The following is a 13086-nucleotide window of genomic DNA, read 5'->3' on the forward strand; positions in this document are numbered from 1 at the left end:
TCATGTAATTTATTTAACACTGTACCGAAAGTGGCAAACAGAATGGTTGCCTGGGTACAGATTGGTTGGAAGTGTATTTGTTGTTTACCCTTGTGATCACAGGGCTGACTGGGAGGTGCGGCTCACTGCCGCTGCCCGGCGTCACGAGAGATTATCGTACCACATATCACAGGCACAGGAAAAGATCAAAATTCAAAATTCAAAATATGGTTTCTACTGAATGGGTATCGCTTTCACTCTATCGTAAAGTCAAAAAATCTTTTTTTTTTTTGTGAGGGAGATCAGCCCTGAGCTAACATCTGTGCTTATCCTCCTCTTTTTGCTGAGGAAGACTGGCTCTGAGCTAACATCTATTGCCAATCCTCCTCCTTTTTTTCTTCCCCAAAGCCCCAGTAGACAGTTGTATGTCCTAGTTGCACATCCTTCTAGTTGCTGTATGTGGGACGCGGCCTCAACATGGCCGGAGAAGCGGTGCGTCGCGCGCGCCTGGGATCCGAACCCGGGCCACCAGCAGCAGAGCGCGCACTAAACCGCTAAGCCACCAGGCCGGCCCAAAAAAATCTTGAGTTGAACCATTGTTAAGTCGGGGACCAGTCGAGGACCACCTGTACTTTCAAGAAAACTAAGATACCCCTGACCTCACTGGGACACCATCATCCCCGAGCTTGTAAAGAACGCTTAGTAACAACGTTCTAAAAATGGTGCCCTTTTTCAGAAGTTCATATGACCTGAGATGGCGATGAATTCAAGCATTCACAGGCCAGTGTAAGAAGCACAATGTATGTTTTCTGCACAGACTGAAGTGGCTGGAGAGAAGAGGGAAAAGAAGCAAGCCACCTAGAAACTAGAAGCTGTGGAACTTTTTAACTTTGAGGACAAGAGACAGGCCCAGGTGTGTGGGAAGAGCCAGCAGAGGGATTTGGGTGAACAGATAACAGCAAGGCCCGCACGGGGCAGAGGTTATTCATTTTTTATCTCATATTTGCACAGAGGGCACATTTTATTTCTTTCAGAAATTTAGTAACACGTGTTTTCCAAATGCCTTTTAAAGTAAAAGTTACAGTACCATATCTAATAATGTTAGTGATAGTAAATATTTAGTTTCATTTTTTTCTCTTCCTTATCATCAGTGTATTTTATTCTGTCCTTGATATAATGATTTTAAAAATAGATTTATTCTATCACAAGACATTCAAGGAAGCGATGTGCGTGAGTTCCACACCTTAGAAAATCGGTCCATGGTATTGCTGCCACCTTGTGGAAGAGTGAAAGAAACTCATGATACTGTTCCCTCCCTCAACTCCGTAGCAGCCTCTGATTGCAGCCTTCATGCATGCATGCATTCTTTAATCCAGCGTTTACTCTGTCCCAGGCCCTGGCCAGACCCTAGGCACATAAGACAAGTAAGACGCCCTCTGTGTCCTCAAGATATGCAGAATGCAGTTGTCCAGACACAATGTGTTGTTAAAATGTTGTCCCAGGGGAGAGCACTCTTCTTGGGGGTGGGATAATGGAGGAACCCAAAAGACTTTTCCAAGGAGGCATAATCCAAAGATTCATAGAGAGCCAGACTGACCCCATTCTATGTGGCTTTCTGTTGTGAAAATAATTTCCTAGGCAGGATTTTTCTGCCCACTCCTGCTGGTTCTTTCCCAATAGAAGAAAAGGAGATGAGGGAAGATGCAATGCTGACTAGCCGTAGAATCTCAGAGAGTATGTGGAACATCTTTGTGCCTCTGTAGCTACATTCTCCACCCACCTTCACCCTCTGTTCTCCAGTGGGCTGACCAGTGTGGACTGCCTCTATCCTTCTCTTGCACACTGACTTCCAGTTCTGTTCAGAGAATATTGGTGGTGAGGAGGCATTGGCAGAAGATTTGCGAGAGGAAGGAGAATTGGATCATGGTATTTATGTCCAGACTCCCTCCCATCCAGACAGGGATCCCTCAATGAAGGGTCTCAGTTTATCCCTCCCCTTGCCCTCTCAGACCCGGAGGTGGTAACAGTGCCCTCTGTGTGCTACACTAATCCTTGTGGTTTTCCTACACTCTACCCACACTTCTGTAATCCCTTCCAATGACCCTAATTTGAATGTGCCATTGGTTTCTTGCTTCCCTGACTGATATAGAAGAATTTAATAAATAAATGAGTGAATATATGAATTCTATGTAAATGAATGAGTGAATTCAATAATTGAATGAATTAAGGCATGAATGAATGAATGAGTGCTGGGATGAATGTCTGAGAACTGAATGCAGACATGCAGAATATATTAATATTTCATGCATGAATAAGTGCATAATGACTAAGCAAATGAAGGGGACCCACATGAAAGCATGAATGGAAGCATGAATGAAGAATCAGTTCATAAAAACAAGAATTGAGACCATTTTTAATCAATCTGAATGCTTGACTTCACCCCCTCCTCAGGCTCCTATCTATTAGAATACATGCTAAGAAAAGGAATGATGAGCTTCTCCCTAAAACAGGGCTGTGACATGGAAACATAGTTTAGAGAGAGGCACGCAGAGGTTAGGTTAGGAAAAAAGACTCAAAAAAAGAGTAAGTTAACTTTTAAGGAAAAGGGCAGACGGTAAAGGTAGAGATTTCCTTAGAGGAGCAGAAAATGAAGAAGGAATAGAGTGGAAGGAATGAAGGTCCCTCTCTCTAGAGGGAAATTTACTATGGTTCACAGACTCAGAGACAAGGAACCACAGGATAGGAACCCAGTCAGCAAATACTGCCATCAGGATCAGTTAAGCCATGTATGGGAGAACTGGGAAGCATCTATATGTCACATCTGGATGATCAATGAATTATTTTTCTCAAGACCCATATATCATTCATTAAACTACTGGTTGCAAAAACCACTTACCAAAGGATCAAGGCCATTGGTACAAGGTCACTGATCTAACTCACTTGTTCTGAACGTGAGACCCTGGTCAAGATTCAGCGCTGCTGTATTCATGCTACAACATGCAGGGCACAGAATTAGAAGCAATTTAAAAGTCACAAAACACCAAATGGTGATCTGAGCCCATGTTTCTAATTTCCCTCTCCCCCAAGTTCAAATTCCTATTTAATAGTAAAAAAGAGATAATAGGACACATCCATATTTAAAAGTAGTCCAGGTGGGATTCAACTCTCATGTTAGAAACTTGAAGTAAATTCTGAAAAATATAAAAAGTATCATTCAGGAAATAGGTCATGACCATTGCTCCAGAAATTTCATTTCTAGGAACTTTCTTAAGAAAACAATGACTCACATAGAGGATGTAGGGGTGAGGTTGTTTACTGCAGCATTGTTTATATGTTAAATAAACCCCAACAACTTTAATGTCCATTATTAGGAGACTGGAAAGCAATACGTAATAATAGGTAGCACTTGTCAAGCATGATCTAAGTATAGATTAAATCATTTAATCCTCACAATAATCTTAATAAGTAGGTACTGTTACTATACTCGTTTTAGAGATGGAGAAACAGAGACACAGAGAATTCAATTTACTTTCACACAGCTAGAAATTGGTGGACCTAGCATTTGAACTCAGGCAGTCCGGCCCAGTGTCCAGGCTAATAAAACCATGTCATACTGCCTTTATAGAATCAAAATTCTCATGTATATTTATTTTCATCAATAAAGAAAGATGCCTGCAGAACAATGATCTAAAGAAGCAGGTTATAGAACAGCACTTATAGCCAGACCTCACGCATGTAAAATTGTAAACACAAACACAGAGAGATAGGATGAACGGTCACCAAAGTAGAAATTTTTCACTATTACTGTGTGTCATTTTAACAAAAATGATAAAGCTAATGTCACAAAATTAAGCAACACCTTAGTTGGATACTCATCCATCTCATACCTACGAACACCGTGATCTTTCAACCTTTGCCATAGATATTGTACATCAAGGCCCTTGATTGCCTGCGTCGGTGGCCTTGCTGCAATAACTACACCATTTTGGCTACAATGCTTAAGTGCTGTCTTCTGGCCTTTGCCATTCTAGAATCCTAACATCCCTGCTGACATCAATGAGTTCCGTTTCACGAGAAAGACTATCCAGCCTGCCGAGAACGGGGATTAGCAAGCTTTTCAATAAGTGCCAGTGGCTTCTCTGCTATGCATTTCTTATTACCTTAGTAAAGGGAGTGTCTGGTCCTCCTGGGAACACAGTTAGGTTATGAGATCTTAGACCTTACGTAATAAATCCGTTCTAATATTCTCTTCACCAAGAACCAACTCAATACCATGCCAAGGAAGTTCTGGAAACTCCACTTCATTTACTGTAGGGTTTCATCATGTCCAGGGTTCAACAAGCTGACACAAAAAAAGTCTCAGAACCAATTCCAGTGTTTCTGCCAGACACTAAGTCCTGAGTCATGGATGAGTACCCCTTGTCAATGAACTCCTTTTTCTGGCCTATTGTTCACTCTTCCCACTGCAATAACACCTTCAATATCCACTCACATGTCTTTCCCCCCATTCCTTCTTGATTATATTAGCAAGCTTCTGCAATTCCTTTGGTGTATAAGCTATTTATTCCCACACTAGGTCTCATATTTCCCTCTTAAGGCTGGGCTTAGAGCGGACTCTGGCTATAAGCCTGTGGGTAATGAAGGGTGGTGGAGGAAGCTTTTGAGGAGAAGCAGCATCATCTTGTAAGGTATATGCTTCACGTAAGGTCCTTGCACACCTTTTGGGCAAGAGGAGACTTGTTCAGGGGTAAGAGCTGTTTCTGACAGGTAGTAAGGCCTAGGGAAATCTGAGGTTTAAGATTCTCAGAGTCATCTACCAAAACATCCCTATCCCAGGTCTCAGGGTCCGTTTCTTTCTGTATCAGGGCCCTGACTTTGATGTAGGAGACCTGTTGAAATTGTGCATCTAGTCTCCTTTGCAGCCCTGCCCCCTTATAATCAGATCTGAACCTGATTTTCAGGACAGTCTGCAGTCTACTTTCGAGCTGCCATAGAGGCCCTCTGGCTTTCCGAGCATCCTTTAGGCTGCCAATTAACTAATATAAGCCTATCATTTTCTTTTTTGGCCTCCCATACAGTTATAAGGGAGTATCCCACTCCACAATCCTAAAAATTATCAATGACCCCATACTGACTTAAAGAGGTAAGCATTTGGTCTCCCAACATCTTGTCCTCCAAGTGCACCCAGTCCCAATTAATTGTAGATGAGAGCCTTAGAAATATGCTAGTACATGTCAAGGGTTATTATTGCCCCACTTACCACCAGACATGGGGATCCTTCTTACTTTCAGATAGACAGTAATCCAACTCTTAAATTCTAACTTGTAGGTCCTTTCTCTTCTCCAGCTTGGATTTGTTGGTTAAAGCCTGCTCTTGGTAGTCATGAGGAGTATTCCCAAGGCAAACCTCCCAGCTTTTGGAAGCAAGGTTATGTGGGTGTCAGGCAAATGATGCTGGAAAATTTACACATGCTCTCATTGAAACTCTCAGCCCCATTGGCTACAGGAGGATGGGGATATCTACCTCTTGAGGACATGCACAGGTAATTCATTTATGATGAAAGGTGAATGGCCAGGAAGCTTTATAAAAGATGCCCACACACAGTAGTAGTTAGAAAAATAAAAAATAAAACAACGACAAGATGTAAATTTTTCATCCTTACAACTGGGAAAAATTGAACATATTGTTAATATTGAGTATCGGTAAGAAATGTCAGTAAGGCACCATCAAATACAGTTGATGGGCACCTCAATCATCTGTATCAATCATCAAGCATGTATTATCAATTATGACACATGATTTTTGGAATACAACATTTTTGGAAACCTGTTTGGTAGTGTCTGTCAAAATGTTATATGCTCATATCCTTTGCCCTGGTTGTAACACTTCTAGAGATCCATCCTACAGAAATATAAGCAAATGTGAGATATGCACACACATTCCCAAAAGGATGCTTATTACAGCATTGTTCTGAGAACAAAATATCAGAATCACCCTGACCATCCATCATTAAAGGAATAATTATACAATTTATGGAATATCCATACCATGCAACCAGCAAACAGAGTTCGATATACTGAAGTGGAAAGGTGATCAATGAAATACCAAACAATGAACAATATGTAGATCATAATCCTACTTATGTAAAATCACTATACATTTTTATAAGGGGATTAAAAAAAGGTTTGAAGGCTACATACTGAGTCATTAACAATACATATTGCTGGGGAGACAAGTAGGATTGAAGGGGGTGGAGTTGAAAGAGACTCTTACTTTTGCTGCATGTATTTCTGTGTTGTTTGAATTTTTATAATGTGCATGTATTATCATATAATTATATAACCTGTGCTCACTTTTCTTGCAAGATTTTATTATTGTGATGTGGGGCTGCTGAGTCGCGAGTGAAAAAAGAATTTTCAGACAGGAGCCGCTCGTTTGTGCACCTTTATTTTGTGTTCAGCATCGGGACAGGACCCGTGGGCAGTAAAGAGCTGCCTGGGGACGGGGCCCGTGGGCAGTAGAGAGCTGCTGCATGGAAGAGTCTGTGCGGGGCCATTATATACTATTTTTAGCTATTTCTAGTATTCTATAGAAATGTCAAAGGAAAAAGTATTAGGTGGTTGGTTAGCCTCAAAGATTAGGGCATGGGGGTGGATGAATGTGATATACCTCAAGGAACACGTAGGCAGGAGAGTAAAGTCGTTGATCACCTCCTGAGGTAAATCCCTTTGCTCTCAGCCAGAGGTGTTTGAGTAAGTAGGGGCATGTGAGTGGAGTGGAGTTCTCATGGAAATTCTAAAATGAGTCATAAACAAGGTTTTGACTACATCGGTTGTACTAAGGAATCTCTCTATGCATCTGAATCTGGTACGGGAATAGGGAATTCATTATCTTGGCCAATTATAGCAGTCTGCTGTTGAATTAATTTTCAATTTGTTCCAATACTTATTAATTGGAACAAGTTGTATAATTATCCAATAACTCAATCCTTATTACTGCTAAAAGAGAATTATGCACTTTTGTTTCTTAATGCGAACAAAATAGAAGATGGTGTGATGTGTTCATCTGCTCTAACCAATGTTTACTGAAGGCCAGCTGTGTGCCAGGCTCTGTGCTAGGGTTTGGGTGCACACGGTCCCTGCCCCAAACTAGTGAGAATATAGATTATAGTGAAGAAACAAGCAAATAAATAAATAATAGTAACACAAAGTACATTCTGATATGTGACAAGTGCATTAAAAGAAAAAATGAGTATTGTAAAGAGTAAATTACAGGAGACAGGACCGAGGTAGGTCAGAGAGACTGAATGACTCTAAAGCCTGTGCTCTCTCCACTTGCAGGGGAGGAAAATATTTGCCTTCTACTCTTCTAGGTTCTTGGCTGAGACACCTTGTAATAAAAGGCAGACTAACAGGAAAGAAAAACAATTTTAATTACCTACTTCCATATGTATGGGAGCCCCACGAAGATGGGACTCAAAAGGCAATTAGATGATGGGGGCTTATTTACCATTCTGAGCTGAGGAAAGAGAGGGATTTGGGGCTTCAGAGGGGGCAAGGCAATTCATGGGAAGGCGAGATGAGGAAATGTTTGATAAACAAAGGTGACCATGCAGAGAAGTCTCTCAGGTGAAAAAGTGATCTCTGGGAATACCTCTCTTCCTGGTACAGGCCTCCTCTCCAGTGTCAATTTCCTTTACCAAAGAGTAACTTCTGCTGTTTCCAGAGCTTCTCCTCTGTCTTCACTTTCTCAGAATAATCAGCTCAAAATAATCCTTATGCCAAAGAAGCATATTTGGGGATGGCATATTCTGATCCCTTCACACCACACTTCCCTGCTTCTACAAGTACCTGAGAAGGCACTGAGCTGATAAGCAGGTCCAGGGCTGGACGATGAATATGAAGAGCCTCATTTCCAAGTCATGGAGGGAGCAGCCCCACCTGGGCCCGGAAGGACGAGGAGAGGATATGGAGCGGTTGCCCTCACCTTCAGCTGTGAAGAGTCAGCCTTGGCTGGCTGCTTCTCTGCTTCCTCGAACTTCTTCCCAAAAAGAAGTGGTGCCAATACCTGAAGCCCTGTGGGTGTTCCAGACGCTGCTGCGGCTTACCAGGTGAGTGGCATGGGAGTAGGGCTGGGCCAGAGCAGGAGCCTGTGTACCCCTGAGGATCGTTTGCAGAGCTCAGGCAGGTGGAGCAGAGGCTTGACCATATGACATGGACTCTGCCTTAAAAGGCCTCTGCATGTCTTGGGTTCCACGTGGACCACCATTAGTCTGGGTCGGGGAAAACTCATGAAAGGAAATTAAGGGACAAATAATTAGTCTCTCCTAGAGATTTTCTTTCAGACGCAGTGAGAAATTATGAGAAAGAGGCCTCACATCCTCCACAGGTCTGCTTGCTTTGTCCACAGCCAGAAATCTGGGTGCTACAGGAGATGTAACATCGCCCTCTGGAAGAAGCAGGCCTGTCTGAACCATTTCTGCTCAGAGAATCTAGTTCTCTCTTTGACAGGAGATGGGGAGGCTGACTGGATGTCACTTTGTCTTCACTGATGGGCCTTCAGTATCACAGTTTCCCTCCAGAGGATTCATCCCATGCCAACAACCTCACCCCTTTTGCTAACACAGCCCTACACACTCCTTACCAATGCAACATGGCTCTCAATGTGCACAAAGTTGGAGTCATGGACTGGGACCCCAGGACTTTTGGGATATGGATTTTGAGGACTTGATATTGGACATCCAGGTTGAGCTTTTAATAATAGCTGTTCTGTAGCGTTATTTGGAAAATTGGAGATTATAGATATAGATATATTGTAATGTGGTATAATAAAGTATTAATAAGTAAAAGTTACTACAATTACTTTGTCTGGAAAGGAAACAGCAGCCATGACTGGTGGAAGGGCAATGCTGTGCTCGGCAGTTAACACAACAGCAAAAAAATAAATCATTTAGGGCCAGAGTCATGTCTGGCACCCACAACTTTCATTAGGGGTTGGGGGGATAGTAGTCGAGGCCTTTCAGGGCTCTAGGAGCTATGAGAGCTGCCTAGGAGTTGGGGAATGCCCCTGCCCTCACCAAATTCACAACTTTGGTGCCAGGAGCCTGCTGCTGCCGCCGCCACATCTGTCCCCACACCATTCCCCACTCGCCCCTCGCACACTATCCAAACTGGTGCTCAGGACCTTTGCATACTGTTTGTCTTCTACTCCTGGGAGGGGTCTTGGAAGTCTCCTGAAGAGGCGTCTGGAGGGCTGAGGCATGCAGAGGAGGGAGAAAGGGTTGCTATGGGGCCTTAAAGGGCCATCACTGGGGAGCCTGCTCAAGTTTTTCTCCACATTCAGAGAGATCCACACATCTACCTCTCAGATGCCCCTGTGGTTATTCCTCTTCTTCCAGCTCCTCGCTTCCTACAGGATCCAGCCCAGCACCACCCACCACCCAAATCACTGCTTCCAGTCTGTGCTCTTCTTGAAATACTTACTCCTCCTATTCCCTCTCAATACAGTCCTTAGACACAGTTAAGGCATCACTGGGGGTCTGGACACACTACCCTCCCATACGGCACCTTGGCATATTAAATATCTTAAGCTGAAGGAATTTTAAAAGACACCAAAGCAAGAAGGTCACTCTGACCTCCCCTCTCCCCGCTTCTTCCCTGAAACAGGTCATAAAACTCCCATGTGAAAGGTACCCTCCCTGGACCAGGAGGAGGAAAGACATTCTTATTACCAGAGATGGGGAATTTGGGACCAAAAAATCTGTACAAACAAACCCTGTTAAACTAACCCTTATCTTCCTAGTTACTTCTTCCCCATTTACTACCTCTAGCCCAAACCCCTTTTGTCTTGTCAATTCTTCACAAATGTATTGTTTCTTCATCTGAAAGATATAAAAGCTTCCTGCTCTGGTCACTTCTTCTGGTCTTCATTCTCATGTGAAGGCTCCCACGTACAGGTAAAAATTCGGTAAAATTTATGTGCTTTTCTCCTGTTCATCTGTCTTTGTCAGTTTAATTTTCACACTCATCTGGGGACCCTAAGAAGATCGAGAAAATGTTTTCCTCCCTACGACATCTAAGGGACAGCACCATGAGAGGAGGATGTTTTTGAGGAGGAAACATCTGGAAGGGGTAAAACAGAACAGAAATGGTATGTTGGTATCTAGGGGAAGGTACTGAAGGCTTTTCTTCTCCATTCTTTCCTTCCTTCCTCCTTCCCCCAGGATTGGTCCTCATCCTGGGTAAGAATTGCTTCAGATTACAGCTGTTGGTTGGTTCCATGGTGCTAGAGGCATCATCCACCTTCTCCAAGGATTTGGCTCAAAGGTTATTTTTTATTTTACTGAAGAAAATATTAATTATCATTCTCTTCCCTCACTCTTTCATCCAGTTACTTTGCTAAGTTTCCCTATGACAAACAATGCCTCACATTTTATCTTGTTTGTCATTACAGTTATTTCCCTTTAGCAAGAAATGTTACCAAAAATGTATGTAAAGAGATAACTGGCTTTAGACTAGCTAAACAAAACAAAACAAAAAGCCTCCTGAGATGATTGAGAATAAATCCTAGCACTAAATGATCAAATATCAGTGAACTGATTTATCTTTCAAAATATATGTATTTTAAAGGTAAAAATCATGATTTTCGTACAAATCTAAAATGAATACATGTCAAAGGTTTTATTTAATTAATTCATTAATTGATGAAGGAACCAGTAAGATATTATAACTGGTTCAAAGGAGAATTCAAAATGATAGCTAGCTAGCTAGATAGGTAGAGAAGGAACGAGGAAATGAATTGACAAATCAGTGCAAAACTGGCTTTTCACACAGGGCGTGTGGAGAGAAATTGTCCCTCACTGGACAGAATTCATTTACACAGTTTTGGACGAGAGTCATTTGCATTGCTCTCGGTTATCCACCATTGACAGAGTTGTAAATAGCTCAAAAAAAAAAAAAAATCAAAAGAGGACATAATCCAGAAGGATGCACAAGACAGAACACTCAGTAATCATTTTTTGCCATTTCAAAGTCTTGAGTAAATTTTACTAAATGTTAAGTCAGGATACTTAACTCTGTCCATAGTATATAGTTGTATTTGCTAAAAAATAATCTGATACTTCTGGTATGGCTTTTTATTACTTATTATTCAAAACTATGAGGAGAGGAGTCCTAGTTTTGTATTGGTGTGTGCAATTCGTTACCTATAAATTTCATGTTTGACATAGAAATAATTACCACTATAAAAAATTATTTTTTTGATAATCTGAATATGTTTATATAAGTATATGTTACTGAGGAATATGACTGTTGGATGTATCAATGTTAGGGTTGTCAAACAAAATACAGGACTCTCGGTTAAATTTCAGTTTCAGATAAATAACAAATCATGTTTAGTATAAGTAAGTGTCAAATATTGTAAGACAAAGGAAAATGACTATTGGGTGGGCAGCTGTAACTTCTTGCTCAGTAGGCTGGGTTTTACTTTGATTTTTCTAATTGCAAAGAGGTGGTCGTATCAGGACATAGACTAAGCTGGGAGTTTGAGTTTTTATTTATTTATTTGGTGAGGAAGATTGGCCCTGAACTAACATCTGTCCCAGTCTTTCCCTACTTTAGATGTGGGACACCACTACAGCATGGCTTGATGAGCAGTGTGTAGATCTGTGCCCAGGATCTGAACCTGCAAACCCTGGGCTGCCACAGCAGAGCGTGCAAACTTAACCCCTGCACCACCGGGCTGGCCCCAAAAGTTTGGTTTCTTTTTAACTTTACTTTTATTGCCTGTTTTAGGGGAGGAAAAAGTTTTTCTCCACCCTCTTAGGGTCCCTGGCTGGATCTGAAAATTAAACTGACAAAGACAGATGAACAGGAGAAAAGCAGGCAAATTTGTTTAATGTAAATTTTGCTGTGGTTATAACCTAACAACAGAGGATTGTGTCACAACTCAGTTTAAAATCTCTATGGGCTTCCCACAGGGAATAAGATCCAAATGCTTCCACTTGATGGCCCTTGATGATATGGCTCCTGCCTCCCTTTCCAGAAAATCTCTCTTATACTCTGCCTCTACAACAGGACGTGAACTTACACCTCTGCCTAAAGTGCCAGTTTCTCCCCTGTAAAATTCCTTCTTAGTATTACTCTTGCTGCATTCCATAAGTTTTGGTATTTTTTTTCTTTTTGTCTGTCTTCAGCTATTTTCTGATTTCTCTTTTGATTTCTTCTTTGATTGAATGGCGGTTTAAGAGGTTGTTGTTGAATTTCCACCTATTATGGATGTTCCAGTTTTCCTTCTGTTATTGATTTCTTGTTTCATGCCATTGTGATTGGAAAAGATAGTTGATATGATTTCATTCTTCTTAATTTTGTTAAGATTTGTTTTGTCACCTAGCATGTAATCTCTTCTGGAAAATATTTTGTGTATTCTTGAGAAGAATGTGTATTCTGCTGCTGTTCAGTAAAATACTCTTAGTATTTCATGTTGTTTATGTCTGCGGTTTCCTTATTTTCTGCCTGGATGTTTTATTCATTGGTGAAAGTGGGGTATTGAATTCTCCTACTATGTGCAACTTGTATAACTGATAAGGATCTAGGATTCAGAATACATAGAGGAAGCCAAGATGGCAGCGTAGACAGACTCTGAACTCACCTCCTCCCACGGACACAGCCAATTTACAACTACTCGTGGAAAAATTACCCCTGAGACAGAACTGAAAACTGGATAGGAGGAACTCCTGCAACAAAGTACAATCCTAATTGTGGTGGAAGAGGCAGAGACTCCCTTCTGGAGAGGAAAAACGCCACCTTCACAAGCCGCCAGCTTCACGGCCGCCCGGGAGCAGCCCAAAGGTACGCAGCCCTCCCTAGAGGAGCGGGGCCCTGAGCCGGGAAGCGCCCCTGCTGTGGGCATTTTGTGGACCCAGCACAACCGAGACGAGTGGCATAATATCTGACTTTGCCTGCTACTGAAACATTGGGGAGCACCCCCAGAAATGCTGGTTCACAAAGAAAATAAAACTGGCTCTTAAAGGGCCCACACGCAAACTCACCCATTTCAGAAAGCAACCTAAAATCACTAGCTAGAAAGGTGCACAGTGCTTTGGTGAAA

This window comes from Diceros bicornis, chromosome 15 (assembly GCF_020826845.1).
Source record: "Diceros bicornis minor isolate mBicDic1 chromosome 15, mDicBic1.mat.cur, whole genome shotgun sequence".
NCBI lineage: Eukaryota > Metazoa > Chordata > Mammalia > Perissodactyla > Rhinocerotidae > Diceros > Diceros bicornis.